At 45.9% G+C, this 9,234-nt stretch overlaps 1 long non-coding RNA gene across 1 annotated transcript; it reads left to right on the top strand.

The window, feature by feature from the left end:
• The first annotated feature begins 344 nt into the window (after nt 1-344).
• On the top strand, nt 345-8,605 carry LOC102549423 (uncharacterized). Its single transcript, XR_015687227.1, has 3 exons — nt 345-421; nt 6,409-6,509; nt 8,427-8,605. It is a non-coding gene; the product is annotated as an uncharacterized LOC102549423 (long non-coding RNA).
• Nucleotides 8,606-9,234: the final 629 nt, after the last annotated feature.

Genomic DNA, 9,234 nt, shown 5'->3' with positions numbered 1-9,234 from the left:
CAAACAAACAAACAAACAAAAAAAACCCACCCAGGTTTCATTTCATTATCTGTGAGAGAATTAGATGCTACTTTTGCTGAAGGGCACAAAATCCACATTTTCTTCTTCTTCTTTTTTAAAAGGATCTATTGCTCTTAAAGCTGTCTAGGTTTTGGATGAAAGGTGTTCCTGCAGGGCTCAGTTCCAATAGTTTCCTTCCCCAGTTATTAGCACCAGTTGGTTTCTCCTTTCTTTAGACCTATTTATCATTTGTGTAAATATAGTATTGGGGGAGCTTCCTGGATTAGATCATCTCTCCTCCTCTCAGTGCCCTTGACATTAATAGCACTTTCCTGCCCAGGCTTAGTGAGACATTAACACAGTGGCTTTTGCCATTCCGATTCTGCTTGGAGGTCCGTAGTGTCCTGCAACTGCTGTTGAGGTGAGATATGACAACTGGCTTTCTCGGCTTTGCTCCATGCAAAACACCATCTTCTTTCTATTTGGGGGTGATTAGATTTTCTTCGTTCTGAACGTCAGTATTGTCATTCACAAACATGTTTGCCTCATCCAGCGCAAGGCCGACTGGACTAGGTTCTAGGGCTACCAAGCAAGTCATGGGCCTTTCATTTTCCAATGCAGCTCAGAGGGTGTCTCCTCGAGAAATGCCGCCACTTGCCCACCTCACACCCTGAAAGCATTCGTTGTTTCCCTCATTGCTGTTGTGGCAAAACGCCTCAGAAAGCATCTTGAGAGGGGAAGGATTTATTTTGGCTTAGTCCGTTTTGAGGGGGAGGGCTGGTGGCTGGAGCAGGTGGCAGCTGGTCACGTGCGTCCGTCCGCAGTTAGGAAGCAGAGAGAGATGCGTTCAATGCTCGGTTTGCTTCCTCGTTTCTATTCGGTCTGGAGTGCCAGCCTGCGGCATGGTATCACCCACATTTAGGGTGAGTCTTCCCACTTGAGCTGATCTAGAAACCCCATCAGGGATATATCCAGAAGCTTGTTTTCATGGCGATTCTAAATCCCATCAAACTGACAGTCAAGATTAGCTATCACAGTGTGACGCTGGGCCCTAAGGTGGCTCCCAGGATGACATCTCCTGATATTTATATCATTTTATAATTTTTTCTCCTTGGGTAAGGGTAGTGACCAATAAGACATCATACAGGTGATGGGTGTCACATCCATGGTTACAGACCTGGGTCTGTAAAGTCTGTCTTGCTGAGGCCCTCTCTTCCTTGGGAGCTTTGATGAGGAAAACAACCAAGTTGGGGAGGCCCATGTGACAAAGAACTGAGGGTAGCCGCTCACTCTCAGCCCTTATTCTGACACTGACAAGAAAGTGAATGCTCAAGTTCATTTTACACAGCATATTAGGTTGGGGATGACCCTCCCACAGCTGGCTGCCCTGTTGACGAGCCGGCTCTGGCAGTACCCTGACAGAAACCTTGCAGAGGGTGAGCCATGCCTGGATTGAGCAGGAGGAGCCGAGAGAGTGTTGTGTCTTGGTTTAAGCTGCTAAGTTGATGCTACTGTTGCTATACTGTTGTAGAACACTATATACATAGCTTATTTCTTGTTTCTCCCACTTCTGTGGGTGATTTGTTTATTACATATAGCTTTATTGTGTATTTAGATCATGCTAGCTAACCTTCGTTTTGCATGCCCCCCTTTCCCATATACCATAAGGATCAAATAATTGCCAATGAAGAGCAGTGGAAATGTATAGTGAAACTCAGAATTGTACAATAAGGAAAAACAGCTTTCCTCATTTCCTCAGTCTGAGGCTCCATCTTGATGGCGAGGTCTGTTGGGTATGGGTCAAAAGTGTGGCTCAAATTTTCCAGTGAAGTCTAATTTTTCAAGCTAGGCCTGGCTGACTTGGTCTTTAGTCAGGTTAAATTCAAGAATCTAACTTTATTTCAAGGTTCTCTCTCTTCTGTAAGGTCCCAGGAGTCAAAGGGAGGTCCCTTGCTTTTGAGGCATGGAGGAGAAATGGCTATTCAGGTAATAGGCCTTGTGCTTCACTTTTATAGGCTCAGGAAGACGAGGGGAAGGGAAGTCTGTAGCTTAAAATTTTCAAAACCTACTTTTAATGATGGCCCTTAAACACTATAACCTCCATTCTAGCCCACTACCCACCAGAGGTAGGGGAAAAGAAAGGTTACGATACAAGGGATACCTGTTTATAAATTGTTCTTTGAAGGAAATCCCATCTGCATTGTCAGGAAGTCAGCATTCAGTCCGCAGGTCAACAGCTGCAGCCCGATGCACTTGCACATACCTCATGGATACCCCAGCAGTCCAGGTCAGTAGTGTTTGGGTGTCGGCAGTGGTGACACTACCCATCAGGAACAGCCAGGCCTCACATGAATTGGCACAAGTCTTCAGGAAGGATTAGGATCATCAGGGACACCAGGAGAAGTTCTCCTGTGTTCCTCTCTCGACATGCATGTTGTCAGCAAAGACTTCTTCATCACGTATCCTTTCACATGCTTGCTTAGCAGAGCATCTTCTCTCCTGTGTCAGCTTCAGTGAAATGTTCCTTCACGAGTCTGCCTGAGTGAAACATCCTTTCACCCGTGTGTGCTTCAGTGAAACTTTCCTTCATGCGTCTGCTTTAGCAAAATGTCCTTTCAGCTGTGTGTGCTTCAGGGAAACACTCCTTCATGTATTTGCCCCAGCAAAACACCATCCAACACAACTAACTTTCCAAATAACCCTTAAGTTTCCACTTCAGAAGTCCATCTATTTATGAGAGGAAAGCCATTCTCCATGCTGGGCAAAGACTCTTCAGTGTGGCTGCTCTGGAGTCATCCATGCTGAGGTCATTGGCCCCTCAGCCATTCTCTTTAAGTAAGCCCAATCAACTCATTGGTTCCCAAGGGTGAATTTTGGGTGGGACTAAACTTTTGTTTATCATTTGGACCTTATGAGGAAGGGGCATTGCTTCTTTAGGGAATGGATATCCTAGGCTAGGCCTGGAAAGACAGACACCGTAGAACACTGTGGAAGGCTCTGCCTCCCCTGGGCCTGTCCGGCCATCACACTAGAACAAACATAGAGGAACTCAGAACACACAGGCTGGGAGCGAGACGCTCCTTCTCAGCAATGGAGCATTGCAAGGCATCTGGAACCAAAATTCTGCCACATCATGGGATCGGCAGTAAATATTTCAAGAGTCCATCAGTACGGGGGGCCTGGGGCCTATTGATATTCCTGGGTGGGGGTGATCATTTGATCCCTCACCTGGGGATCCAGCAACTCCCCTCAGCCTGAGTGTGTGCTTCCCTAATTGCTTGTGGCCTAGGGCTCCCAGGGAACATCTAGCTTAAACTCAGGAAGAGCGCTGATGAGACTTCTGGTCTACCTACTGTCAGTTTGATAGGAGCTGCAGCACCTCTTTTGCTGACTGAGTCTATGTTGGCCTTTGCTGGCTTCGCAGGCATTCTGCCTCCCACGGTCTAAGGTCTCCTAACTGTAAGCTTCATTTTCCCAGCTTCACCCAGTGGCTTCTCAGAACCTCTGCAAAGACTTCAACTATTCAACTGTTCTCTGCCTCTCCCTTCACCTTGCATCTTCCAAGCCTTCAAAACCAGAACCATAGGCAAGCCCTGTGCCAATAGGGCCACATTGGTCCCATTTGTAACCAGGTGAAATGGTTAGAATTATCCAGAAGAGTCAAATGGGGTGAAAAAGCAGATTAATGAACCCTACCGTGTGTCAGGATCTAAGACGGCCATAGCATATAGAGATGAATGTGTGTGACAAAGCTTCTACATCTGGACAGGGTGATCAGGGGGTAGAATATGAGCTTAGGATAGAGCCAGGTTCCCACCCTCACCTCCTAGAGGCCTCTGTTCAAGTCACTTGTCCACAAGTTTTATGCCTAGTTCTTCCCTTTTGGAATAAGAGTGCTTACTCTGCGATGTTGTATGCTGGAAGGATAGAAGCTGCCTTTCCTTCATAGGAGCTTACAGTTAGGAGACCTTAGAGTTTTAAGAGCTGACATATACATTCCCAGCTATATTCTTTCCTAGAGAATTTTTAAAGGTGATAAAGACTTTTAAAGCACATAAAGCAAAACCAGGGCATAGATTAAATACATGTTACATTTTGCATTGTGAGATGAAAATGAGATTTTTAGGAGTAGAGTGGAATGCTGTGATGTAGAGTGGTAGTTTTTCTGTCACGCTGACAATGGCAGAGCGGTGATAGTCGATCTTCATTGTTAACTGGACTAGGCTAACAATCACCATGGTAGCACCTGTGGGTATATTTTGAAGTAATTTCAAGAGATGCTTAACTGGGGAGAGAAAAGCCTACTTTGGTGTATGGTGGCTTTATCCTACAGGTTGGGGTCCTGGATTGGAAAACAGAGAATGTAGAGCATTGCTGTTCACCTCTCTTTGCATTCTGAATGCAAACTGGTGTGACCAGAACGCCTCAAGTTCCCACTGCCATGCTTTCCCAATCTTGACAGACTATACCTTTAAGCAGTAAGCCACACCCCCAAGTCCCCTTCTTTCCTTAAGTTTCCTTTGTTGGGCATTGGTCACAGGAGTGGGGAAAGCAACTGATAGAGTTTATGCTATACCTCAGCTTTGCTGCCTGTGACACACCAAATAATTCCAATTTCACCTTTGAACATTGGCAACCACAGCTCCTTGTAGTCCAGTGTTTTCTTACTCCATTTGTTCTTTGTGTATTTGTATAATGTGCAGGCACCTGCGCCATGGCAGGGGCGGAGGACAGAGAACAACTCAGGGATAAGTTCTCTCTTCCCACCATGTGAGGCTGGGAGGTATCAAGAAGTATCTGTTCCCACTGTTACTCAACAGTCTCTCCAGCCGTATTATAATTATATATACTTTACATTTATGTATTTAGGTTCTCTTGCCCCCCCTCGTGTGTGTGTGTGTGTGTGTGTGTGTGTGTGTGTGTGTGTGTATGTGTGGTGTGGTATGTATGTATGTGTGGTGTGATGTGTGTGTGTGTGTGTGTATGTGTGGTATGTGTGGTGTGGTGTGGTGTGTGAGGTGTGTGTGTGTGTGTGTGTGTGTGTGTGTAGGGAACTCCTGCCTGCCATGGTGTTCGTGGTCAGAGGACACTTTGCAAGATACCTTCTACCAGGAGGTGGGTCAGTACGTCCTATGGCTCAGTCTTGGGCTGGTCCTTCTAGAGTCCCAGGAGAGGGGTTTTAGCTGATATGGGTGTCGTAGGTCTAACTCACGTGGTCAGGAGGTCACAGTGCCTCCACCCTCTGAGCTCTCTCAGGGGTGCTCCATTTCTTACTTTTTCTTGTCTCTTTCCTTTCCTGGGCTGATATCTTTCCAGGTCAGTGCACAGAGAGAGAGAGAGAGAACTGTTGCAATTTTTTCCATGTTTCCATGTGCCCCTAATTGCCCGGGTATGCTGTGAATTATTTAACCAATTCACAGTGGTAGCCATTTAGGCATGTGTCAATGGTTCTGTCTTTAAAATGACGCTGTATAAATAGTGCTGCGCTGGGATATTTTCTGCACACTGAATGCTTACCCATGTGTATTTCTTGGAAAGAAATGACTAGGCCAAAGATGTCTACATTGAAAATTTGAAGGACATTGCTAACTTGGAGAAATATTTTAAAGTTGAGGATCACTCAAAAATTAATGGTGATGGTGGGGCCCACCTTTAATCCCAGCACTTGGGAGGCAGAGGCAGTCTAATCTCTGAGATTGTGGCCAGCCTGGTCTACAGAGTGAGTTCCAGGACAGCCAGGGCTACACAGAGAAGTCTTGTCTTGAAAAAACATTAACTAATTAATTAATTAACTAATGAATTACTGGATTGATTAATTGATTAGACTGGATTCTAGAAAGAAGCAGTACCTGGAAGTTAGAGAATGACACTGGAAACATTGTAGGCAAGGACTTAATCTCTTTGTCCTCAGTTTCTTCATCTGCAAAGTAGAGAGATTATTTCTTAGGTATAACTGTGGAAAGGACCAGATAAGGCAAAGTGCTAAGACTCCTGTCTGTGTGGGGAAGGGTTTTTGGATGGGTGCTGCTCTGAGGACATCTTAAGCCAGAACTGCCACTTTGGCACAAGTAGTTGTTGTGTGACAAAACCCTTCCCAGGGAGGTGCAGCACACAGGTCTACTCATCCCAGATAGGGATCCCACAACAGACTAAAGTATGGATGCCACTGAAGTACAACCTGGAGGAAACGGTGAGTTCTATTGGGATTACTTACAGGATATAGGTGAAGGGTTACTCTCAGGAGCAGAAATGACCAAGGCCCACCCCAGCATGGGTGATATCTCACAAAGCTGGGAACCTGGGGCACACTGCACAGCTTGCAATCAGCTCAACAGGTTGGAGAATGTCTTTTCCAGGTGCCTCAGTCGGTCTTTTCCAAGCAGCTTGGCTGGTTTTTGTCTTTTCCAGGCAGCTGGTCTGGTCTTGGAGTCTTAGCAGCTCTGCTTGTCTGAGAGTCTTCTGTGCAGCAATGGCTTGGTTCTTCTGAGAGGGACTCTCAGCTTTTCTTGGTAAGTGTGTGTGTGGGTGGGGGTTGCAGGTAATGAATCTGGTCAGTTTCAGGAACTTCCTGAAACTCTTTTGAGTCATTTATCTTTCTGCTTAAGGAGCTACCCTGCAAGGATGGAAGAATTCAACCTCAGAGGAAAGTCTTACACAACACCAATTTATTATCTCCTGGGGAGGATAGGTCTAAGCATGTGGTCGGATCCCAGGGATTATGCAAAACCATAATTTAGGCAACCTGATTCTTCTCTTCCTCTTCTGTAATCCCCCAGGGGATTTAAGTTCATTTAAGGGTTTGGTGGTATACAAGGAACCAGAAGCCTTATCATTGGTCTCTTTGAAGGTAGGTACAGTTCTAAACTCCAGGAAGGAAGAGGTTTTCCGCACTCCTATTGTATTCTAGATTTTATTATGGCTGGAAAGAATAGTCACAAATTCTTGAATATTTTCGCACTAGCGCATAATGTTAGAATTCCTGGGCAGTTTGGCCCAGGCCACACAGTAAGTGTTAGAGCAGAGACTGAGCCTAGGATAGCCCTCAAAGTTGCTATGGTTCTGTACTTCCCCATCTCTAAGCTCTGAAATACACGTCATACTCTCATACATGGCACCATGATTTAGAACAACTTCTGGCTTAAATTGTAAGTCTTTGGTGTTGAATCTTGGTTTGTATCTTTTGACAGTGACATGACCTTCATAGGTCATGAGCTTGTCAGCAAGCCTCTTCATCACAGAAGCTGAGTGTGATTGGCTCTGTGGGCAGGTCCTTAGCCACGAGTGATGCCTTTCACAGACAGCATCATGCTGAAGGAAGTTGTCATGTAATCACTGGGGTTTCTCCGAATAAGAGGGCCTTGGGATACTGTCCCATTGGTCATGGTTTGAGTTGTTTATTTCCACTAGATAATCAGGAATTGGAGTTGCACCCCTCTATTTAGACTGAAGTGGAAACTTCAGCTTGATTTTCCATCATCCAAGTGATTATTTACAGCCCGATAATCAACTGGTCAAGGATTCACGTAGGCTGCCAGGTGTTCTCCATGCCTCTGGGACAGACAGGATCATTCCATCTCACCTGCACCTTCATTATCCCTCTGGAGAATTTCAGTGTTCAAGCTGCCGGCCTCACAACCTTGACAACCTACAATACCTCTGGAATCAAACAGGTCCCGACTGGTATTTGCCCTGGTGGGGTGTTGGCTCTGCCTGTGGATCTGTCCAACTTCCTTCTCTAGATCCTTCAGTAAATAACACTGAAATGAGGTCAGACTGCCTGTCTTAGTTAGATAGGATTATGATTGTTATGATGAAATACCAGACCAAAAGCAAGCTGAGGAGAAAGGGGCTGATTTGGCTTACACTTCCACCTAATAGTCAATCACTGGAGGAAGAAGTCAGGGCAGGAACTCAAACGGCAGGAACCTGGAGGCAGGAGCTGATGCAGAGGCCATGGAGGAGTGCTGCTTATTGACTTGCTCCCCGGCTTGCTTCTCACGGCTTGCCCAGCCTGCTTTCTTATAGGAACTATGACTATCAGCCCAGGGATGGCACCACCCACAGTGGGCTAGGCCCTCCCTCACCAATCACTGATTAAGAAAATGCCTTTCAAGCTTGCCTTCAGCCTGACCTTATGGAGGAGCTTTTTACTTGAAGCTCCCTCCTCTCACATGACTCCAGCTTGTGTCAAGTTGACATAAAAGTATCCAGACTCTGCCCTACAATTCCTCTTTAGACTCTTTCTTGTGAAGCACCCACAGAAGTGCCTGTCTGTCCTCCTGTTCTCCAGGTGGAGCGAGGGCCTGGGATGGCCTTTCCTTCTTCCCTCAGGTGGGCATTGCCATCACCCACCCCTTCCTGCTGTACTTCCTGCACCATTTCCTGCCTGTTTCCTGGAATGAGAGCTCTGTTTTCTTTCCTTGTAGGTTCTAAAGTGACCTGTACTTGGAATCTGTCATTGAATCTCCCTTCCATGTGTCTGGCCGAGCTTCCCCATGAGCTGCAGGAATGGGCACAATGTAAAAGGTCCCGAGAAGAATTTCTCTCCCCCACCATCCATCCACCTTGAATCCTCATCCACTAAGTAAAACATGTTCTGCACATAACAAGACCAGCACGTTTCTCTCTTAGAGCCTGAATTCTAGGAAGGGCTTACTGGAGGGTGGAGCAGGTAAGGAGATATTAGGTGAGCAGTCAAGGGAAGCAAAATGGCGCCCTTTGTGAAGAAGACACTGAAAAGGGTGTCATGGCAAAACACTGTGAGGAGGGGACCCTGGCTTTAGAAGAGGCATCTTTGGAGTGATGCTCAAAAGATACCAAGAAACTAGTTACCTGGCAAATGCAGGTAAGACTTTTCTAGGCAAAGGGACCAGCCAGTACAAAGGCCCCGAGGCAGGACAAGCTTGGTTTATTCAGAGAAATAAAAGAAAAGCTAACTGGGGCAGAGTTCATCAGGGCTTGACAGAGAGGAGTGCCTGTGGGGTCAACATAGGAAGTTTAGATTTCATATCTTCTGTGCAGTGGAGTAGAGTTATGACTTGTGTTCTTGTGGATGCATGTGTGTATGTGTATTCATGTGTGTATATGCAGGATCATGTATGCACGGATCATTGGGCACACACATGATGCACATACGTACATACATGCATGAAAAGAAAAAAACAGTGATTTAAATGCATGCAAGCAAAACCAGTAATTTAAATAATTACACAAAATAAAATACACAAAATGACT

Source organism: Rattus norvegicus, chromosome 4 (genome assembly GCF_021556685.1).
Source record: "Rattus norvegicus strain SHRSP/BbbUtx chromosome 4, alternate assembly SHRSP_T2T, whole genome shotgun sequence".
Taxonomy (NCBI): domain Eukaryota; kingdom Metazoa; phylum Chordata; class Mammalia; order Rodentia; family Muridae; genus Rattus; species Rattus norvegicus.
The sequence above is the reverse complement of the archived record's forward strand: the minus strand, read 5'-3'. Positions and strand labels throughout refer to the sequence as shown.